This window comes from Zootermopsis nevadensis, unplaced genomic scaffold (genome assembly GCF_977971745.1).
Source record: "Zootermopsis nevadensis isolate Lab colony 2312 unplaced genomic scaffold, Znev_1.0 Znev_ptg000027l, whole genome shotgun sequence".
Taxonomy (NCBI): Eukaryota; Metazoa; Arthropoda; class Insecta; order Blattodea; family Termopsidae; genus Zootermopsis; species Zootermopsis nevadensis.
Window position 1 is genome coordinate 6,869,858 of NW_028259159.1, and position 23,700 is coordinate 6,893,557.

The 23,700-nt window shown below is 42.8% G+C and overlaps 1 protein-coding gene across 6 annotated transcripts in view; it reads right to left on the reverse strand.

Annotated features, from left to right (window-relative positions):
* Pgant9 (polypeptide N-acetylgalactosaminyltransferase 9) overlaps positions 1 to 23,700 on the reverse strand; it is a 170,525-nt gene that overhangs the window by 69,023 nt on the left and 77,802 nt on the right. For all 6 annotated transcript variants that reach the window (XM_022069421.2, XM_087356337.1, XM_087356335.1 and 3 more), the window contains one exon: positions 12,870 to 12,940. The gene's annotated coding sequence lies outside the window, so the exon portion shown is untranslated. The remainder of the gene's footprint in view (positions 1 to 12,869; positions 12,941 to 23,700) is intronic.

Consider the following 23,700-nt stretch of genomic DNA (forward strand, 5'->3'; position numbering starts at 1 on the left):
TTCGACCGCCATTTAGGGGAGTAAGCTGTCAAAGTATCATCCCAAATTCCTGAGGAAATGCAGACAATGAGATGGAGGATACAATGCTCCAAGCAGAGCTGTAAATCAGGTAGTCCTTTCCTACACATCTGACGCGTACCATTGAGATAACCAGCTACAATATAGTTTTTTTTACGAATGTTGTAATATATTTGCAGCGAACCATAAAAACACGTGGTTTAAACCGTGATGTCAAACAAAAATAGAATCAACATCTGTGCCATACACAAAGCTCAGCGCGCCATCTGTCCGGCATAAACGTGATTAATCCGAGTGATAATTAGTAGGTACTCCGATATATAACAGACGGCTCAGTGGAAAACAGGCCTAAGTGTAAAGCCGGTTCCTAGGACAAACACTAAAAACCCGCAGTGAAGTGACCTAATTGTGAGAGACAACAGTTCGGCTATCAGGCTATTCGTGCTTCGTGCTACGATAGGGCGTGGAGGGAAAGATCCACAGATCTGTAACATCGGAGTGTGGCGACCGAGCTGCATTTGATCAACTCGTATCAAGGCTACGTGTCGGACATGGAACATTTTTAAATTACATATTTTCCTAAGCTAATTTTGGAAGATTAAATTTTTTAAAAAAAATTGAATTTTCTTTAATTTTGAAAATTATCGAATTTTGTTTTTATCTTACATGAATTATGATTTGGGAAACTTTTTAAAAAATGTGAAATCCGTTAACTAACGTATGGCAGGGTAAGAGACCACCAGTTCCGGTCTGCAAACAGAGACAAGAGGGAGAAATCCATTGCCGCCGTCGGGCTTCGAACCCCAATCGTGCAGTCGGGGTCACGAGTCACCACGCCGACTTACTACGACCATGTTGTAGCGAACTTCTTGATAAGCTTACAGTTGCTCAGCTATTCGTTAAATCCTTGGTTCTTATTGAATTCGAAGGATCATTACCGTGTTGTCTCTATCATCAGGACAATTTATGACTGATGGAGAAAGTCAACGCCTCCGAAACGTCGAAAAAATTCTACCAAACTAAAAGCCGAAATACTCACATGACAGTCGTCTTCATCCGCCGATAAAAAAATCGACGTTGCCCAGCCCACTTTTGCACTGATGGCGGTAGACGGTTCTATCATACAAATCCAGTTACTCTTCTCGTCAGTCCCATTGAAGCTCGGAATTGAATTACCAACGTTTTACTGAGGGAAATTAGTTTCTGCCAGCAAAAATATCGAACTATTAATTAGTATCGGTTGGCAGCAATTATTGCATATGCGATATCGTATTAAGCCAACGGTTAAAACAAAGCGAATGTATCCATGGTTACCGGAGGCTGTCGAATGCAAGTTTCGTTCTGGTGGATCACTCAAGAGGGCAGTCGTAGTATTAACAAGCTCGCATACAACGTACAGTAAAAAGATTCTGGTATCGACGTCTGAAGTAATTGGGCCCGAATACGAGGCATGATACAGCGACGAGAATTACAGGGTGTCAAGTAAATATACGTTGTTTGAACACAATTATGTGCAAACGGCGAAGACTGAAAGGCTTTCTTGACAGACAGAAATCTGATACAGAAATTCCATAATAAAATATGTTTGAAGCATCTGATTTGGATTGCCTTCAATAAATCATAAATTTATCTGAGGTCTATTAGAAGCTGAAGTAAAACTTATTTTCTTTCTTTCATAAAAACGTCTTAGATCCACGATAACGTAAGAGCAAACGGTCTCTGCGACACAAAATTTTGGCAATTAATACCGATACATCAATACCGTGCGACGGTGGTCTAGCGGTTAGAACGCTGACCTTGTAATCATGGGGTCTTGGATTCGATTCCCGGCGGTGCCCGAATTTATAACTTGTGTTGGGCAAAGCCGTGGTCTAGGCAACACGGAGTTTTCCTCCGTGGCATACCAACAATTACTCCATTCACACACAGAAGAAGGCAATGGCAAACCACTTCTGGATCATCTGCCAAGAACGTATATGAACAGGTCCCAGTCCGAGAAAAGGATGGAAGGATCCTGTTCATATGGACCTGTCGTCAGACAGAACACTAGAAATAATAAACATCAATATTTATAAATGTTTTTTCAATGGGGGTACAGTAAATATTTGATAAAGTATTACGAGCATTAATTTCTAGTGCTATACAGTGCGGTTACCTCTGTAGCAATGGATGTGTCCAAAACGTAAAGCAGCCCACAGTGAGTTCTCTCAGCTCATTTTACTACAGCTCTTAAATTCCGTCAAAAACTTTTATAACTTCTATCTCAAGAACAATAATCTTCCCGCTAGACAGACCTCGCTCGAGCAATAACATAATAAGAGATAGTTCTATCAAAAATTCACTCGGCAACACAAAATTTCTCGTGTTTAAATTAATTTATCCAGCCTCTTCCCTGTGATAAATCCGAAATACGACCAAGACAAAAGTTAAGGAGACATGAGACAGATAGAGAGGAGAAAGGTGGATTCATTTGAATTTACCAGATAAATCTGTGTGGGTAAAGGCTAGGACGATTTATCTGTGACTTATGTCCAGACCACTTCAGCGTTAAGAACAGTATATTTCAGCCTGGGTATTACAGTACCAGCATGCGAGTAATTACTACGTCACGGGATAAAATGTGACGAACCCGGATCGCAAGTAGATTATTCAGAAATGAATACTGCTCGCTTCGTCCGGGAGTCTTTGCAGCAAAACACGTGTTAAGACCACTCACAGCTCGGAGCGTCTGAAGACGAACTCCCGATTCACGTAAATGGCACTCGCGTTCCGCAGATATTACGTCATTCCCTCCATTTCGCGTACGTCGGCTTGCCCTGAACAGGATGCGAACCGCAGACCCTTCCACATAGACCCTTCTCGTCTTTGGCTCAGTTCATAACACTCGAAACAGTGCTGCCACCTGGAGAGGGTTTGTATAACACAGGACGATATTTCACATCTTCATTACAGAAATCGTATCATTTTTTTTACTTGTGAAGTTCGGCGACAGGGGGTGGCCATGTTTTTTTTTTATTCCTGAAGAAAAGGTGATCTCTATACTCTCCTCATTCTCCCCTTGCATATCAAATATCTGTTTCTTTCAGTGTTTCTAATACCTGTCCTCTCTTTTCTCGTACTCCGCGAGACAGCGCTCTTCTGTTCCAGAGCCACAGACAGTTGCCAGGAAACGGGGACCTTTCAGCGGGCTGCATAATGCACGCGCCTTGCCGCTGGCAATGACTGTCCTCATTTCATACCGCAAGACGGAGCTCCACGGAAACAGACAGCTAAATTATAAACTGCTCCTGGATGTATAACTTCATCTCAATTTATCTTTCACGATTTACGGCGTCGGTTCCCGGGCTCGGCGTCTTGAGAATGTTTTGTGTAAAGTTGGTTTGGTGATTTTGCGCGGGTCAGAGACGTCGAGAATGTGCGCTGTCTGTATTGGCAACACTGACTATCAATGGATTAAAATTACAGTGGTACAAAGCTGGCTTCTTGGCTCAGTTACCCGCTGTATTGACGAGCCTTTTAATAATTTCTGTGTGTCCTAAAATGGTCTACCAACGCGTCCTACAAAGTCTTTACTCCAACACCAATGTTGGTATGGATTCACAGGTTCACCTTCATTGAGTGTGAGATTCGAGGTATGAAATCAATATGGACCGGAAAATTATGAAGAAGAAAAACAGAGGGAATTTTCATCTTCCACTGTTGGCAACATCCTTGTAATAAAAATAGGTTATAAAGAAGTGGATGTGTTCCATTTTGTGGTCGTCTACATGACGGTTTAATCGTGGATTTTAGAATGATCCTCGTAGCAATGGGATGCAAATGTGACACTTACATTGGGAATGTTGCATATGAAAAGTGTAGATGTAACTTTAAATATGGGTATCAGCTCAGCTAATTTTAAATGAGCGAAAAATCTTGTCGAGTTATCCGGTCGCAGGACCTTCCAGGTGCTTTGCGACTTCCACATACGACGCGTCACTAAACACGCGTTTTGAGAAAAAAAATTAAGACCTAACCAACTGCAGGCCATGGAGACTTTTCCATGCCTTGTATCCTGGGTTTGAATCTTGGGGCAGAATCCCACCAGCTATAAATACGTTTTACTATGTTCTTTTCAGTCTTTCAGATTAACGTACTCGATTTTTTTGGCAGTATTTTGGGCAGCCCTTTATGAGTGCATGTATCCTGATAAACCCCGCACATCGATAATGGATTTTAGAGAGTCAAATAGCAGTGTTGGAGGGGGTGGGAGTTGGAAAGAGACGGGAATTTGTTTCACAAAACCACTCATCAAATCGCACTTCAGCTGACAAAAGTTTTATTATAGATTAATGGTGTTATCAAAGCCCCTGTCGAAAATGTTTTGAAAGCAGCTGAATTATACCGGATACAGGATGAAACAGACAAACATTCGAGAGACACGCAGACAGGAGACAGCGAACACAACGGGGTTACATACGCGCACATATGAACATCAAGAAGGGCTGGAATCAAACCCAAATCCTTCTTCTTGAACGGACTCTTTGGTAAGCTTGCAGTAGCTCAGAAGTCAAAAAATCGCCCCTTATGAAACCACAGCTTCGCTGTTTTCACCAGAGCCCACCAATGGACCCTATTCTTAGCCAGGTACTTCAAGACATTACACTACTTTTCTAAGATTCATTTTAATAATACGAGGGGCGTATACAAATGATTTAGACTAACCTGAATTATCCGATCCTTGATACCAATTTCATCTCAGAAATATGCATGACCTCCATTTGTACTGCTGGACAAATAATTATATGTCGTCACCAAGATAATTTTAAGAACTGTGAACCTATATCTGTTTCATCGTTTTCAGCTGGTACAGACAGACATACGCGACTTTTTTGTACAAACCATCACCTCAGCTTCTATTTTGCAAGTTCTCGACGTCTGAAGACGCCACATTGGGGCTAAAAACTCGGTGTTTTGAATAAAATTAATTAGTACGAGCTATAATTCAGGCCACTGCGAGGACAGATCTGAGTGACTTAATGAGTTTTCAAAAGTTTCTGAATTCTGCTGAATAAAAAATGATGTCTCTTAATAGACAAAGCTTTGGGGAAGAGGTCCTGGGAGCCGTCACGTCATATCCAACTACAGACGATATTAGGCTGCATCTGGCAACGCCGCAAAATACCGTCGTTACAAGGAGGCATTGTACTATTATCATCAACTTCATAACGCTAACTAACAGACAGCCAATCAGCTTATAAAAAAAGTTGTCAGTGGAACCACGGTTCCGGAGAATTTGACGTAAATACGTCTATACGGAAAGGAAGTTTATATATTGGCTTTATTCTAAATATTTCCTTTATACGTGCTTTACAATTGAGATAAGTTTGATTAAGACATTGCTTATTCAACTTGAATTAGTTATGCTTAAGATGGGTCTGTGGTAGCTGAATGTAATGTAATGTAAAGTTTTATAGGTAACAACAATGCCGAGTAAACAGATGAGGTTTCCTAGGTAACATAACAATGAAGTTACACTTTTTCGTAACACATTTTTGCCGAATGACCCTTCCTTATAGACGTATTTACGTCAAAAAATTCCTACCTTCCTCTGGAATCACAAATGCATTCTATTTGACCCTGCTGAGCCAAATAAACCCAATACACTTCCCTCATTCTTTAGTAACCATTTTAATATTATCCTCCCATCTACGCCTAGTTCTCCACAGTATATCTCTCCTTCATACCTGATCTCAGCTATATAGCATTATTAATATTTGCCCTCAAATTGTGCAGCTGATATCCGAAGACCTCCATCGACTGCAGGGGGGCCGCACATCGGCTAGGGAGCGCTTCTAATTAAATCTCTTATTATTATTTAACTACATTTACATTTAGAGAAAGATTCAATATTTGCGGTTCATGCGCCAGACATTGTACGGGTCTCCACAAGATTCAGGCGTTCGAGCAAAAGCGATCCAAACGGAAATTCGCGTGTTTCACGACTAGGCAGCCGACAGCACTAGCTGTCACTTTTAAGCAAAACGCATCTGCGCGTGTCAAATGAATCCTATCGCATGTCGCTGTATATAAATTACCCGATCCACCACAATTAAAAAAAAAAATTCTGCAGACCGTGACGTAATTGCTTCCAGAGTACACATTTACAGCCCCAGAAGGCTCTGATGTTCCCCACCGTGACAGTTACCATGAATACGCCTTTCAATTGAAAAAAAATATGTAATTATTTCAAAACATTTTCATGCAACTCTAGTGTTAGCGCCTCTGTGCTATTTGAGTCTTGCCTCCTCTACTGTGAGGGTTGACCAAATCTATAGCCATGAGTCAACAAATGAAGGCCCAGTGTACCAGTCAATAATTGTGCTTGTCAGACATTTCCTCCGCGAGAGAAACAGTGTCCACCCACGTCGTTCTAAGTGCTCAGCCTGCTTATTACAATCACATAACAGACAAGTGACCGCGACTGACCTGCATAATGGAGAAGTCAAGTCACTACAGAAGCAAAGCGACGGATCATTATCTGAGTGACTGGCGAAGGAACGAAAACCGGGGGGCATTAAACTGTTGTCCGCCCTAAAATTTCTTCCTACATCCCCAAGTTCAAACTCGTCGGCGTGGCGTTAACAAAGTCTTCCACACCCACACAGCCATTTCGCATCTTCTGTTCCACGTCAGTCGACAAACAGAAACGAGAGGACTACTTCAGTCCTCGGCCATGACTCCCCTCATTTTTCACGATACACAGACGTAGTCACCCAGGCTTGAATTCCACTCGGTGTTTCCGGGTGTCCGGGCCTTACACACTCCTCCGGTAATCGAAGCTACGAAAGACCTGCAGCTGACAGAACTTCTTAAAACATCAACAACTGTCCCTTGTGCCACTGCTGCAGTGACGGGACTCAGTTGGCAATGGGCCTGACCGCTGAGCAGTGCTTCAACAATTCAATTAAGGGATCAGTGCGTTAACTGCGCGCGGCTGACAGTCATCTGTTTCATGAAGGGGGTGTTGGCGACGCTTTGCACACAGACCGTGAAAGCAAGACACAGGGAAATTAACGAAGGAAGACAGAATGAGAAGGAAAACACGAGAGAATAATAAATATCGGGACACGCAAAAGAAAGCAATGAGTGTCAAGATACTAAGGTTGGCCACGGCGAGTAGAAACCACGTATTATCGACGTGCATGTGTCGCTGTTGCACTGAGCGTCTCGTCGGTAACGCCGCCAAATTTCTGCGAGTGCAATAGTTCATTTGCTTCGGTGTGCATGAATGATGAGGACTCCTGGGGGTCACAGGGTTGTTTGTGACTTGCGCCCTCGAACGGCGCGAGGCATTCGTCGAGTGGTTCATTCAGACTTTTGTTGCAAACACAGAAAATAGTTCGGTCATGAAAGTCAAAGAGAGAAAACGAGCCCCCAATGAGACTTGTTCCACGTCATCACAATGCAATTCGCACGAGTCACACTGGCTTGCTATTGGTGACAAATTTTATGAAGTTCGAAGATATCCGTCTTCTGGGTTGTTGCACTGTGTAGTCTGGTCGATGAATATTCATCGCCCTGATGACGGAGGCAGTATGACCTCTGACACGTTGGTAAACATCGACCAGACTACACAGCGCAACAACCCGGAAGACAGAAATCTTCATACTCACCGCCCTGATGACGGAGGCAGTATGACCTCTGAAACGTTGGTTAACATCGACCAGACTACACAGCGCAATAACCCAGAAGACAGAAATCTTCATACTCACCGCCCTGATGACGGAGGCAGTATGACCTCTGAAACGTTGGTTAACATCGACCAGACTACACAGCGCAACAACCCAGAAGACGGAAATCTTCATACTCTGATGACGGAGGCAGTATGACCTCTGAAACGTTGGTTAACATCGACCAGACTACACAGCGCAACAACCCAGAAGACAGAAATCTTCATACTCACCGCTGTGAGAACCTCAAGTCTTACATTTATGAAGTTCGTTTAATCAAAATATAAATTACGTCCACTCGTTGATTACTGCAAGATTATGAATTGAAAACTCTAAAAAAAAAAGAGGTTTAAATATGGATAAAATTAGAATGTTTCTGTAGATTGTGATGTCGTAAGCACGATTAAGTTCTCTACATTTTCGATCGTAGTACGATTTTTTTTTAAAAATTCGACGTTTCGGAAACTTGCTGTCTCCAAATAGTATTCCATAAATTTCTTTGATTCAAGTCCTTTGACCAAAATGTTACCATACTATGAACCAGATGTATCCGGCCTCCTTCCAGGGCGGAAGAAAAACACGTCTTCGTACGCGATAGAATTTAATTCAATCACCACTGCCGACTGGGCTGAACCACTTTCTCCCCTCAAATCTAAATTACGATAAAAACTTGTTTCAATGAGCATTTCTTTCTCTAGAGGACTACATTTCTTAACACCCGATGGCACCCTTGGCAAACACCCTGTGTGTCATTCAGGCGAAGATCGATACTGACTACAGGGGGGTGACAAATGGACCTGAACAAGGGCCTTGAGAGAAACAAAGCCAGCTTCGGTCCCTTAAAACAAGTGAAAGCCATCGCCACAGGGTTGCACCCTTCGGTTAGCACACGAAGGAGAAACGAAATATTGCACTTTAAAAAAAATACTGGGGTACACGCGCCTTTGAAAGGCAATTCCACAAATTCGAGTACTGTTGGCTTTTGTCTCTCGCAATCCGTTCATTGGTTCAAAAGTTATCAGGACTTAGAAAGGGGTCGGGATATGGCGATACCATAAGCGCCTTTTTTTGTTACACAACACAAGACGAGCAAAAACTACGTGTCGGCGCTTCGAAAACCAGTTCACCCGTGACGTCTCTCACGAAATACGTTTCCATGGCAACAGAACTGTGTGTGTGCGGTACATTAAACGCTACGCCACACGCGGCAGGTTAGAACATTAGTTTCGGCTGAAGATGGCTCCATTCCCTCTGAAACATTTTCATACAAACAGGAGAGGTAAATCGGCGGTAAATTTATCTCAAAATTCGCGCGTGTGTGTGTGTGGCTCCACACAAGAGAGGAAAGATGTCCTCATTATCCGAGCTTTCAAAGCGGTCCTTCACTTTGCCTGCGTTTCAAATTCAGGCTCGTATATCCTAACGCTATAAATACACATTAACATACTGGATACCGGGTGTCGCACAAACTCTTTCAGATACAGTACGATAAGAAACGGAAAAAAAATAATTATTTGTTGTCAGGACTTTTTCCATCGTCTGTTTTTAAAATTCACGACGTTTCGGAGGCTGGTTCTGCCTCCGTCTTCAGGTGAGAGGTACCTACTCTGTTGGTTCCCTTAGAAAGAGCTAGTCTCTGTCACTGGACAATATAAATCGTGCAACAGAGTAGGTACATCTCATCTGAATACGGAGGCAGAACCAGCCTCCGAAACGTCGTGAATTTTAAAAAACAGACGATGGAAAAAGTTCTGACAACAAATAATTTTAAGTGTAAACAACCGTCGTCAGACGCCTTTAGAATTGAAAGAAAATAATCCATACAAAAAAAAACGTGGATTAAGAGAGACGAAATGGGTGCAGAAGAATACAAGAATGGAGGAGAGAAAGGGACAGAATAAGAAGCATAGGGAGAACAAGGCAAAAAGAAAGGCTAACATTTTCACTCCACAGACTTCTGAGAATGTGAAGGACTTACCAGTCCCTGCCAACTTTTAAATTCTTGTTCGCATCTGAAAGGGGCATGTTTCGACTGGATCCTTCTTCGGGAGGAGAGGCCGCAAATATTTGACTATCGCACACACAATCGTCATCTGTTCCTATCCAGTTCCCGACCAAAGGATAACAGGGGGGGGGGGGTAAAGATGGCTGGAGGATGAAACTGTCCATTCACTTGCCCAGTTAACAATACGTGGAGCTTTACCGAAGAAAACCACGATAAATTTCAGACGTGGTTCTAACTTGGAACCAACGGGATGGAAGTTACCGCTGAGACGACCTGCTCGACTGGTAGGAGCAAGGCGCACGTGCGTTGAGACAAACCAGAATTTCCAGTGTACTAGAGACAAAGTACAGTTTCTCAAAATGGGAAGAGGTGAGTAGCTTCAAGCTCTGGCCGTTCTGCCAGCGGGGAAACAGCCCTCGGTTCCCATCTCACGATACGAGTGTCGACAAGTCACAGAACTGATACGCGGTGCTGGGGGCAGAATCGAACACCGGCCCTCCCAGCCCCTCAGTCCTGCCTTCGGCTAACATCTGAACGACTGAGAGCGCGGTTCTGTCACCCTGAGCGGCCAGGCACAACCCCAAAACGCCCCACGAGCCGCTCTTTATTCCATTCTGAATTAGATAATTTCAGAATCCAATTGGATTAATTTCACAGTTTAATTTCTTAATGTGTTCATCTCCGTGGGGCGACCAGGAACTCTGCGCTTAATTGCAATGCATACCTGCTGTCTGGTGGGAACAATGCGAACTAACATCGACGATGCGGAATGAACAGTACTGTGTGTTCAAAAAATGTGTTAACGCGTAGAGAAAGATAAGTGACCCTGCAGGACTAGCATTTCTGTCACGAAGGGAGTGGGGGGGGGGGGCAGTCTTAAAAGGTGCCTGGGTGCCTGGCACGTAGTTCCAGGTTGAAATAATTTTTCATTAATCATGACACGACGTCATCATCTTTACGACTTGACGAAAGCAGTAATTCGACCTGCTTAATTCGAATCAGAACTCGATTTGGTACATACTTTAGCTACATAACTACCAAATTTCATCAGAATTCATTTCATTCCATACTACACTGTTTCGCACGGACCGTGATACTCGGAGCATCTAAAAACACTTTGCATTAACATTCCTCCTTGCAAAACTTCATTCAGATTATACACGCTTCGCTCTGACGTGTACCAGTTCCCTCTACTGCGAGGTGTTTCTGCGCAGGTCTGCTAAAAATGATTTACGGTACAGACAACGTATTTTGGTTCAGAGATTCGGAAGGAATCGTCACGTGTAACCCTAATTCATAATGCACTGTCTGAAATTAGAGGCACTAACAGCGGTGAAGATGTGGACTCTTACGGGATTACCGACGTTTTCGGATACATGGCGTCAGAGCCCAGAAACCCAGAATCGACAAAGATTATATTGCTCTTATTAGACACCCTGTTGGAACAGCTGAGGACTTTTCCAAGATATCCTTAGGGGAGAACTCCAGGTAGAAACAAAGTATGATTACTGCTGTTTGGGAAGAAACGCCCTGAGTTAATTTCCACCGTACGACCGTAATGCAGTTCAAAATTACGAACATTTTCTGCTAATTGGTCTCACAGTTCCTTCAGCAATTTCCTCTAGACAAAGAACAACGAAGCTACTGTTCACGGAAGGGACAAGGGCTGGAAAATTCTTTCGGCAAATCGCAAGGTGTGAGTCCCAAAAACACCCTGGGCTCACTTGCGACGGTCTAGGGTCCCGATGGATTACACCACACAAGTTTCAATACCACAGAAGGTCGCGGCACACCGGCCAGTTGGTACATCCATTTTGCATTCAGAGGATCGCGGGTTTGAACACCCGTCTCCGGCGATCTTAGCTGAAGATCTGGTGATTCTTCTCAGTAAGTCAAGTAAATGTCGTGACAGTGCCTTCATTTAGAGCATTTGTGTGTGCGTTTCCGAGTACGCACGAAGAGTAATCAAATTAAAAGCAAAATCATAAGAAAAAAATCATGTACGTGATTACTTCAAAATGCGCCGTCACTTTTGGATCACCCTGTAGATTAATTAAAATATATAATACTGTTAGATACACTTGTAAAATTAAACTTATTTTCGAAAATAATGCCAGAGACAGTAAATCAGCAACTGTTACTGCCCTTCTTCTGTTTGACGTAACAATCATCTAAGCTGAGTGATGATGGTTAAGAAATTTCATGACTACCGCTCGGCCTGAGGCCTCCTGGGGAGGGGGAGGGGGGTATTTTGATGGTTTCGTAGCAACAACACTGCAGACAGACAGACAGACTGACAAAACAGAGGGAACCCCCACGCCAATACAGCAGCGCGTTCTCTGACAAGTATCGTATGTAATGCATATAGAGGTCTGTTAATTCTGTCACAAACAGTAAATTAATAGGCAATATTAATTAAATAACTCCCTAAAACGTATGTCAAATTGCACACCACAAGATCCCAAAACAAAATCACAAACTGCCACATGAAAGGGCTTCGAAAACCATGTTAAGAGCTGCTGGGAGAGACAGAAGGGGCGCCTTTAAAGCCCGGTGGTAAGCACGTCTACCACTTGCTTTAACAATCAACACAGAATACATTTCATATTAGTCTCAGAATAGACAGCGAATATTTCCTTAAACATTACTAACCAGATGGTCGTTGTCATGGAGACGCGCTGTCTTCTTTACGGTTAAGATTAAATTTGCAATTCTTTTTCTTCATCAAGCGTCGGCTTCAACAAGTTAACAGCGTAGCTTTGTTGAAGGCAGATCATGATAATTACGATCTGTGATCAACAGCGTTACAGACAATAACATGCAGCTCAAAAGAGAGTCTGTCCTCTGAGATGCTGAACTCGTCACCCCGAAAATGGAGGTAGGACGGTGAAAAAAGGGGGGCCGCTGTCAAATATTAATACATAAAAGAAGCCTGGGAGCGACTGAATAAAATACAGTCAACTCAAACTAGTTTACAGAATAAAAATGCTCGCCGGTTCACACAATGTGACGAGGGAAGGCACGGTCATTAAAATCTTGAGATAACGCTGTCAGTATTCTCCGCGCAAAGAACGCCTATAAACAAACGCTTCTACGAGAAGTCGGGCCCTTTGACTGATCACCTTCCTCCCTACCTTTGGCAGAATGCGAAGTCCCTCGCGCAAATCGTCGCTTGTTAGCTCTGCGTCTTCTCAATGGCGCCGGTCTGAAACAGAAATTGTTTTAAATTAAACAGCTGACTGCCAGCTGCCCCTTTGAGGCAGACATCGCAGCAGCAACACTTGTACCCAGAGGCCATTCGAATCCCACGGCGCTCTTCGTAGAAGGAATTCTAAAAAAAAAAATAGTGCATGTACAGGGTGTTCCGAAGTTAGTTCGGTCTCCAGTCGACTTCAGATTGACGATAATAAAAATATCTGAGGATAACTGGCGCTTTTTACTGTCTGAAACACAATAACACGGGTACACAGTACAAAATACAATTCATGTATGATACCGTTTTGACTTTGTGTGTTCAATATACAGAGTGTGCTTTGTTTGTGAGGGTCTATCTTGTGCTTTGGATATGAAACAGTCTGTAACCATGGCTGCCTTGAATAGTCTCACTGATTACGTACTCGACATATCACACGGTTTATCTGATCTGACATTTTACATGACAAAAGACTTTGCGTTATAAGAGCAACTTTATAAAGCTGTTTGAGGAAATAATCTCTTTGAAAATCATACGAGACCCACAGATATGCCATGTGGACAAACCGCAGGGTTACACATCGTTAACGTAAGTGGTATGTGTGATTGCCACTGGACTCAAACGGGTTAACATGTCGAACAAAGGTGGGATGCTCTTTTATGATAAACATAAGAAATTCACAATGCACAATGAAATCATCCAGACACCCCGATTACAATGGTAATACTGTCAGGATTTGAGGTTTTAAGTCCGAAGATGGCTGTCTTCTGGGATGTGGCCTGGTAAATGTTTACCGTTTCGGAGGTCCCTCCTGCCTCCATCATCAAAACGATGAGTATTCAAGACAGTCATCTTCGTAACACTGTCAATTCTCTGCTGTAGGAAAGTGGGCGAGAAACTGTCTCCAGGGTTTAGACCCCCCCCCCCCCCCCCCGTTCCTACGGAACTAATGTCTAGGCGTTCATTCGAGACTTTTGACTGGTGGGTAATCCATTCCACAGTCCGACTGCTGAAACAAAGTTGGAACAGAAGAGGGCAGTGTTAAAACGCGGACTGGTAGCGAAGAAGAATGGGAACGGATGTGTAGGATCGCACAGAAAACTCCCGGCCACTCTACAAACGGGGAAGGCAAAGGCATTGGCAATGAGCCGACACGCTGAGCTGGTCCGTGCAAGAGCGGCACACGACGCGTCGACACAGCTCACAGACAGTTCCCACGGCTAAGGCACGGCGTAAATGATTTGCTGGGCTCCCATTACTCGTCCTCGCTGGTGATCCTGGCATGCAGAGACTTGGTCAGTTTTCTACAAAAACTTCAGTGTTAATCTCACGACACAGTTACAAGCTAAGTTTCGCTTAACTGTCCCCATAATAAAATAAAATAACCTCGTATCCAGACTCACGAAAGTTGGTCACTAAATCAAGAATTAATTCTGTGCTTGTGGGCAGTGTAAATTATCCTATTTCTTGGGTGACGACTTATTTTGAGGCAGCCTATACAGTAGGTAGCGGTTTAGCAATTGTATATACTGGAGAGGGAATCTCTAGGGCGGGAGGCTGGAGGATACTCAATTACACTGATCCGCCCTGCTATAAGCCTTGCAGCAAAAGACAGCACGACGTCACAACAACAACAAATCAGTGGGGCTTACGCTCATTGACACGGCTTTCCACTCTAGTGTGACCCAACATCTACCTACACTCGGAATTAATCTACCCTCTCCGTGCTACGTACGAGATATCTCGCTTAAAACCAATGAATGACCTTTCCGTATCTGAAGTGTGACAAATTCTGTCAACAATTAAATCGAATTCACAGATTTTTCCCAACATAAATAGAAGGGTTGCCATGGAAATACACTGACGGTGGAAAGTGTCTTGAAATATAAGCACATCAGAAGGCGTTTTGTATTTAGAGGAGCTCATAAAAATATTTGAGCAACAAGTAGCAGAACTTCGGCTACTTATTTGGTGGGCGAACTGTAGAATTCAGAACGAGGAATTTTGAGTTTCTCGTTTATGTAAAACAAACGAAAAAAAACCGGTCTTCCAGAATTTTATAGTTTTGTATTCACTACAGAGTGGCTAACAGAATTATGGACAAATGTTTCCAACAAAGCTTTTACAAAAGTTTTCCCAGATCTTATCGTTAAATTTAGGGGGGACCCCCAAGGCAGCTGAACTGTTAGCTGGTCATGCATGAGTTCAGAAGTTCACGAGAGATGCTAGTAATAACGCCAGCCCCCCCCCCCCCCCCCCCCACAACAAATTTTGTATAAAACTTTCCAACGCTGAAGTCACAGCAGAACTTTTACAAGCGTTTGTGATAATCCACCGCATAGCTCACTCCTCCACTAACACTTCAGCGGGGGGGAAGACATCTGTTTCTTGAGTTGTGGTCGTACATTATCCTGGCAGGAAATGCTGGAGAAACCGCACGAGCGCGCTCTTTTTGCTGCCGAAGGTACTTGAGTGGCTCTCATAATAACCGACATTAGTTGCCAGCAGCTGCTAACCCGAACACCTCCCAAATTTGAAACACTTCACTTCGCAGAGACACACAAAAACGATACGGAAGAAATTTGATGGATTTGCACAACTTAGTAACTGCAGATAGTTTACGTCGGTACTTAGAAGTGAAGACAATGTTTGTAACATAAGTAAAACCCTCATCAAACGAAATGCCTTCGCGTTCGTAAATTTCGTGTGCAGATTCTGCATCTGGTAATCACTACATCGGAAATTAAATGCACTAAAGACGTGAGGTCAAAGGTCGGCTATATCAAATGTGGTACCTTCCGTTAAGAAAGAATGAAAAGTACAAATTACGAGACAGAAAAATCTGTGGATCTCATATAAAACGTACGATCTGGGAATTATATTCGATGCTAAATGTTATTTCCCCCCAACGAGGACCGTGTGTATTTTCATAAGATCTCAAGCGATTGGATCTTATTCGTGTTTTCCTTTTCATGTTACAGTGAACTCCCAATTGAACTCCCATCGCATCCTGAAGATATCAGACATGATCGAGTCAGTACGCAACTGACAGTGTATTCACTTCACTCATGAAGTCTGTCTACGCTACACAAAAACCACCCCCTGCTCACGTGAGTCATGTCGCTGAGAATCGCATCACCACGTGAGCGTCACTTAGGAGAATGTCACGTGCCCTGTTGGGAAACGCGTAATCTCAAAATCACGTGACTACGTAACTTGCAGTGCCCCGTGTCGTGGCGCGTGAACGCAAGCTAAACCAACGCCAAAGGCAACCCAGAACATGGCGTCGGCCCTGATCGGAAGTCCAAAGTGAGTCTGTCACGTGTTTAAACTAGTGAAAGGAATTTATTTATTCATTGAAATGCAATTAGGAATAACACCGCGCAAGTTTATTTCGGTCGGTGGTAATGCAATGTTGTAATATTAACATACTCTGCAGGGGGCGCGGTCACCGGGTGTGAGAAAAAATTATAAACTAAAATATTTCTTCTCTTAGAAATAAAACTCCAAGTATTGACGCTGAAAACCGTTCAGAAACACGTCTACGCTCGTGACGTCAGTAACACGATAAAGAAACGGATCTTCGCCGCCGCCCCCCTCCCCAATACGCGTTACAGGCCCTACTCACCGTCCTGAAGGCCTATATATAAAACACGGAACGATAAAATTTTGAAGCGGATAGGGCGAAGACCCTGTAGTCTGATCACAAGTTACAGTTTCCTGGAATCAGTGTGCGGCTATTTTCCACAAATCAGTTTCATAGACTGCAAACAGGAGCTAATTATAACCTAGTCTGAACGCATTCAAGCCGTCTTTCGAAATAATCCTAATGATGATGAAGTGAATTTTCTATCACCCGGTGGCCGGCCTCCCTTCCTACCCTTAAGACAACCTGGCACGGACACAGGCTTACCCAAAAAGAAAACCTCCCCCTGGCGTGCTGGAAATGTAAACAGCAGCACGAAACAACAACTGCGAATTGGTCGAATCACGAACCAACGGATGCCCGCAAGAGGGGGCTAAGTAGGCAAAAAAAACCACTGTTGACCGTGAAGCGGACGCTCCGAAACTGCAAACCCGCGATCCTGAGCCAGTTCAATTCACTCATCCGCACAATATATTCCCCCGTGTTCAAACTACGTGCCCTTACCACTGATATAAATGAGACTAGACTCCAGGCTGGCGACTTCAGTATCGTGAGATTATCTTCCCAATTGATTTAATTCCACACTTTAGGGAGGAATCTGCTTAACTTAAAACGTGGTAGTTAATACACGTAAGTTTTTGATAAGATGTCTTCGCCGATGACCTCCCTTGCTTAGCTACTTGTCGTCGTAAAACTGCTGAACCTGATGCGTCCTCGGGGACACATGCGAGTATCGTCTCTATCTCTATCGTCTGTATGAGGTTTAAATCGTTACCTTCACGCCCCAATACGCCTCAATGAAGTTACGATACAGTGAAAGCTTTTGATGTTGTTCTGAATAAATAAGAGCAATTATAAGACAAACGTGTTAAATTCAAGATTCTACGACACACAGTTTGCTTATTAATTGCATTAATTAATATATCAATGACCCGTTATTCAATAATATCGACCATTAATCTGTTGTTTAACCACCAACCTCCCAAAGCCTACATCCGGACATAATAACCCCCAAATCTCAATCGCCTTCTCTCTCAATTCACCTCGATCCTGCGTTATTTCTAAACAGCCACGCTTTAATGGAGTCATTATCGTTTTCCTCTTGTCACTTAAATTCACAAAATGTATTCCTCGGCCCTCGCCACTTACATTTCCCGTCCGAGGCCGATTGCACTTTGAAGCTCGCCAAACAAAAAGGTGATACGCCTGACAGAGGCAGCAATTTCTCCGCCTCCCTTGTCGTGCGTATGCTCGAAACACTGTTCTGCAGGCGCACTGCTGAAAATCGGATTCTTTGCACTTCTAACAAGTACACAACGGGTATTGACACACAAATCGTTGATCGCGTATCGAGTGATGAGACTAGGTGAAGAACGATGATTACGTGGTCGGATCAAACACGAATTGGTGTCAGAATTTGAGAATGTGATTGTGGTCATAGAATCTCCAGGGAAAACACCACTACTATCACCAGGGTATGCTACTATCGCCAAAAAAAACGGAGAAGGAGCGGTGAATGCTGGGAAATAATTTGCTAACATATCAGAAACTTTTTTCCCGTCCCTTGCTCTCACTTATTACTATTATTATTACCACGTCACGCCTCTCAAAGTTCAAGTGTTTTCATTCGCCATTCGCCATGGAATCACAGAACCGTGGAACGCGAGGTATGAAAGAGAGCGGACAATGGTCACAAACGGAGACCTACGAACGAGACCATTAAGACAAAAGTTCTGTGGTAACTGGGACTCCGCTGAAACAATCAACACCGAAATCTATGACCGTCATATTTTAGCTAATTGCTGCACTTTAAAAATTTTTCAAAGCCTCATTATTTATTGTCACAGAAACAGAGCTCAGTGCCCTGTGAAATTCGTTTCTTTCAATTCGACTAAAGAATGGCCATGGAAAATTTTGTGCCCGGGTTTAATGGCTTATTTAAAGAACGCTAATAGCATACAAAACGGATTTCTTTATTTCAATACTTCACAGTATTTGGTGAGTGGTATAAAATCCTAGGGACAATGCAGGATACCACAGTCTCCAAACGGTCGTCCCTGTATACAGTGCATTGCCCTTAGAATGCTCATCAAAACATTGACTGACATTTTAAAAAAATCAGAGGCCATGATCGGCTTTCTTGTTTGCACAGGAGAAGTCTTCAAGAATCCCTAGTACAATGGCTACAGTGGCTTGCCGGATGCAGTGCCAGCACGGGGGAGTATTGGTCGTCAACCATTTTAATATTATCCTCACATATATTTGTGATTTATTCAACGACACTGTCAGGACTTCAGATCACATCCTATTATCTTGAAGTCCCTGTATCTAATCACCACACCAAGAAAGCAGAATGGGACAGTCAAAGTATTTAAAGACTGGGTTTATCCGTCCATACGCATGGGCCTACAGGCTGGCTGCCTGGGTCACAACCGGTCTGGACACAGTGATGGCGAAAAGAAAATTACCTACGGCTACCGGGGTTTTAACACAGAGCATTTTACATAATAATTACAATATAAGGTATCAAGGAGACAGCGGGTGATCTTATGGAAGTACTCCTAAAGAAATGAAGTGCTGACACCCGCTTCTCTCGCCTGTAAGAGGAATTGCCTCAAAGGCACGGCGCTGTGAGCGAGAAATTGTAAGGTTGGGCGTATGAAGAAGCACTATGGAGTAGTTCCATAAGAACGAAGTGGCTTATTGAACAAGAGAGTCGAAAAGAAATCGTCATTAAACAGTCCAGCAGGTGGCCGCTACTTGTCCAAGCAAATGTTTACAGTAAGGATAATTCAGAGAACTATGTTACCACATACCAGGTTTAACACTACACAAAAGCATCGTGCAACAAAGTATCTTCCTCCGTGAAACAATTCCTACAATAAAAATAGATTCTGACGTTCATTAACACCTTCACAACAAAACAATAAAAAAAATTCGCATCATTTTAATTAAAATCCATTTTAATATCATCCCTCTACCTACATCTAGTTGTCCTAAGTATGATATTATTTTATTTGCAAATTAAAATCTTGTATAATTTCCCTATAGTCTCCATGCGTGCTAAATGTCTCGTTCAGCTCATGCATCCTAATAATATTAGGTAAAGACACAAACACCCCGTTCGTGAAAACCCTTCATACGTGTTCTCCCCTTAGCACGAGAGACAAAGTTTCAAGCCCAGCCCAAAATTGCGAATGTGTCTACTTCGAACATCAGACGCCAATGAGGAGATCAAGAGTTTTAATCTATCGATCGTAGTGAAATGAAAGTAACTCATTTTAACTTTTGCTTGAGAGAGCGCGCAATACCGATGAAGACCTCCAGACATTGTTTTATTCGAAACTCAGCCGAATATCATTTTCATTTGTTGAACAGTAGCTCGGCGATAGATGCCTCTGGCGACAACAGCACGAAGCACGTGCAACTCAGCGCGTGTACAGATATCAGACTGAACACATCGTCGGTACAGCATAAAACATTATCTGTCTGCGATTACTGCCTGCAGGTGGAGCTGTAATCGAGCTCCCTTCTGCCTGTGATAACGTCACCATTAATGAGCGGAGGGAGATGAAGCCGAATGGGTGCTACCGGGTGAGGGAGAAGTTTATGCCCTCTTACTTGCTAGGTTTCGCCTGGACCCTGGTGTAGCGTGACCGACATTTCAGAGGTGCTTACTGCCTCCATCATCAGGGCGATAAATAATACGAGCGCAGAAAAAATGGGGCAGGTATAGGAGCAGACAGGACAAGGCAGAGACGATTGGCCGGACACGTGTATGAGAGGGGGTGGGGTGCGAAGTTCTGTAGTGAACACAGCGCAGCATCTCAGAATACAGTCACAATTTCATACTCGTCGCCGTGATAACTTCATATCTCAATTTGTTGTGACTGTACTACCGCAAAGATGCAAAGATCGTGCTATGGAATTAGCGACTCAATTAATTATCTCGTTGACTGACTTACATATTCAGCTACTATGGAATTAAGTGAGTGGATGAGTAACGGTATTAATTATACCATCGATCGATGAGTCAGCTGGTAAACTACAATACCTCGCATTCAGAAAATGGCGAAGGCAAAGTAGAGACAGTTGAATAACTCCGGAGGGAAAGGTTTTCGGCGGGGATCCCCTTCAATAATGAACGCAGACAATTCACGGCATGGAAATGACCGCAGCTGTTAATTAGAACGGAGCGTTATCCCCAAAGCCTGCTACAAAGTGAGATGGATTCGAAGCTCAGCGGGGAGCTGCGGTCTGTCATCTGTTTTGTTTAGCCGCTCCGAGCGAAGCCTGGTAACGAGATTATATCTGCATTGCCCGCATCTGGAATAGACACAAAACGACAAACTAACTGTGATACAAAGGCGTTAGTCTTGTTTCTTGTCAATCGCGAACATTCTCATGTGAAAACTACGTCACTTGACAGGTGACCAAATTTCAATCAGAAGAAATTATTTTTTATTTCCTGAAGACACGCGTCTAAGTAACTTAGCAACGATCTTTATTGATAACGCATATAAAAAAACTACTCACATTACAAAAAAAAATATTTCAGCTATTTCTGTTTTCATCAGCAATGTAAATAAATATAATTCTTACATATCTGTGACGTCTTATATCGGGATTATAGTCGTCATACAAACCATTATGCGGAATTCAAGTTAATTTTTTTTTTGTCTAGTATCAACACACAGTCAAAAAGGCGATCTCAAAATTATCAAAAAAAAAAAATATTTTTCTACATTTAAAATTTCCCAGCCATTGGATGAGATGTTAGATTGAACGACAAGAACTGTGAACAAACACCGGTTTCACTGCAGTTATGCCAACATAACAAACACGCGGTGTGGCGAACATCGCACGAACACTTGTCGACCGATGGCCACTACTGAAGGGGCGGAGAGAGGTCAATTATACCTAACACGAACAGCGCTTTGTCACAATTAAAAGTGGCTGAAAAGCGAGGAGAGGCATTATTTATTTATTAAAGCCCACTACGATGCTTTTCCTGTTATGACATGCGAGTACAATGTACAGGATGTTTAACAAAAGACAGTCCCTCAGCTGTATACCGGGTGTTTCATAAAAGACTCTTGATACACGGTAGTTCACTGTGTGACTTTAATTCCCTGTCTATTTCTTCAGTTTTTTTTTCCTTGTCTATTCTTAGTCTTTCTTTATCAGCCTTACTTTCTCTTCACTTTCTTTTGCGGTGAAAGTTTTTTCATTACTCATTTTTCTGTTCAGAAAACTCCCAGCGTTTGTCCGACCTACCTTTCAAATCTTCTGTGCCTGACTGAACCGGTAATATTTATATTAAGCGCCCCACTGATGCAAAGGGTGGAGAGACGGTGCTTGCTTCCAAAGCAGGCAGCAGGGGGAACCCCTATTCCACGTAGGTTATGAATTGTGCTGACATTTTAATTATAACCCCGACACATAGCCATATTACCCATCCAACATCCTCTCAAAAGGGGGTGTATGAAACTATTTGCTCCGAATTTTTATGCTCCATATATTCTTGAGTTACGAGTGTAATCCACGCAGTTAAATTCAAGAGAAAATGGATTAAAAATCCTGCTTTGTTGTTTATAAATGTGCAGAAGGTTAATTTATGTCATTAACTAATTTACCTACATACAGGGTGATGTCAAATTGCGCTTTTGAAGTGCAAAGGGCGTGAACAAACCAAAAGCAGATTAAACAACGATCACAGTCAATCTCAGTAGCCAGAAGTATTAAATCCGAACGAACTCTGTAACCAGTGGTTAGAGTATATTTTCGTGCATGTTAATGTATCGCGACATTTTTGTTATGTTAAGCAACTAGAACGCTGGTCTTGTAATCCTGGGGTCTCGGGTTCGATTCCCGGCTGTGCCCGAATTTATAACTTGTGTTGGGCAAGGCCGTGGTCTAGGCAACACGGAGTTTTCCCCCGTGGCATCCCAACAATTACTCCATTCACACACAGAAGAAGGCAATGGCAAACCACTTCTGGATCATCTGCCAAGAACGTATATGAACAGGTCCCAGTCCGAGAAAAGGATGGAAGGATCCTGTTCATATGGACCTGTCGTCAGACAGAACACTAAATAATAATAATAAAAAAAAAAGCAACTAGCCTGCTCTTACGTGTAATTCCTTTCGACTTCAAAAATTCTTTTTTTTAAAAAAAAAAAACCTATTCCACAGTGTGGAACTGTGATGCTCGCGATAAATGTTCCAAGTACTAGCACAGAAAATCTTCCCCGAAATAATGCAATAATAACGTAACCTGTTTCCAAATAAGTACATCGAAGACGAATTTGTGAAACGTCCTGTACCGAGAATGTAATGGTCGCATTTACATACAAACGTGGCTAGGCTGTGATACACTCGAATGGCAAAGATACAATTTGTGATAGTTGCGAGTAAGTATACTCAACGCCTGTGACACTCAATTAGAATAAAACTTAATTAGAGCCATTAAACACCTACACAGCACCATTTTAATTACAATCCTATGTCATTTCATGTATGACACTAACAGTTGGTTAAATCCACTAACAGACGTTTAGCAATTAACACACCCTGTGCAACGGAACAAAAGATGGTTAGCCAGATGTGATATTACGGGTGGATTTATTGTCCTCATTACAGGACAGGACGATAAATAAAAAATGATTTGAAGACGGCTTTTTTCTGGGATGTAGCACGGTGTAGTCTGGTAGATACGGACCGGACGTTTCGAGAGAAACTCAGATCCTGCCGTGGAAGAGATTTCTTCATCACACTGCATATTACTTTAAATTAAAGCCTTGTACCATAATTCCATAACATTTTCTGTTCCATAATTAAAACATCCCGGCATAAAAGGTTATACATTTTCATTATGTGGGATTTCTTGCAACTTTTGTGTTTTCATTTCGCATTAATTGTTTCATAAACAAGGACGAAGCATAGAACGCACGGAAATGTACATCGAATAAACTTTCACTAGGATTTTAAGTAGACGTACGTATTTTCAAAAATACTTCAGCAGAGAAACAAATAGTGCACAAGGGGTAAATCCGGAAGGGTTAGCCGGCCGGAATACTTACCCTGATATTCGTAATTCTCAAACTATACAGAAGAGGCGCTGCTG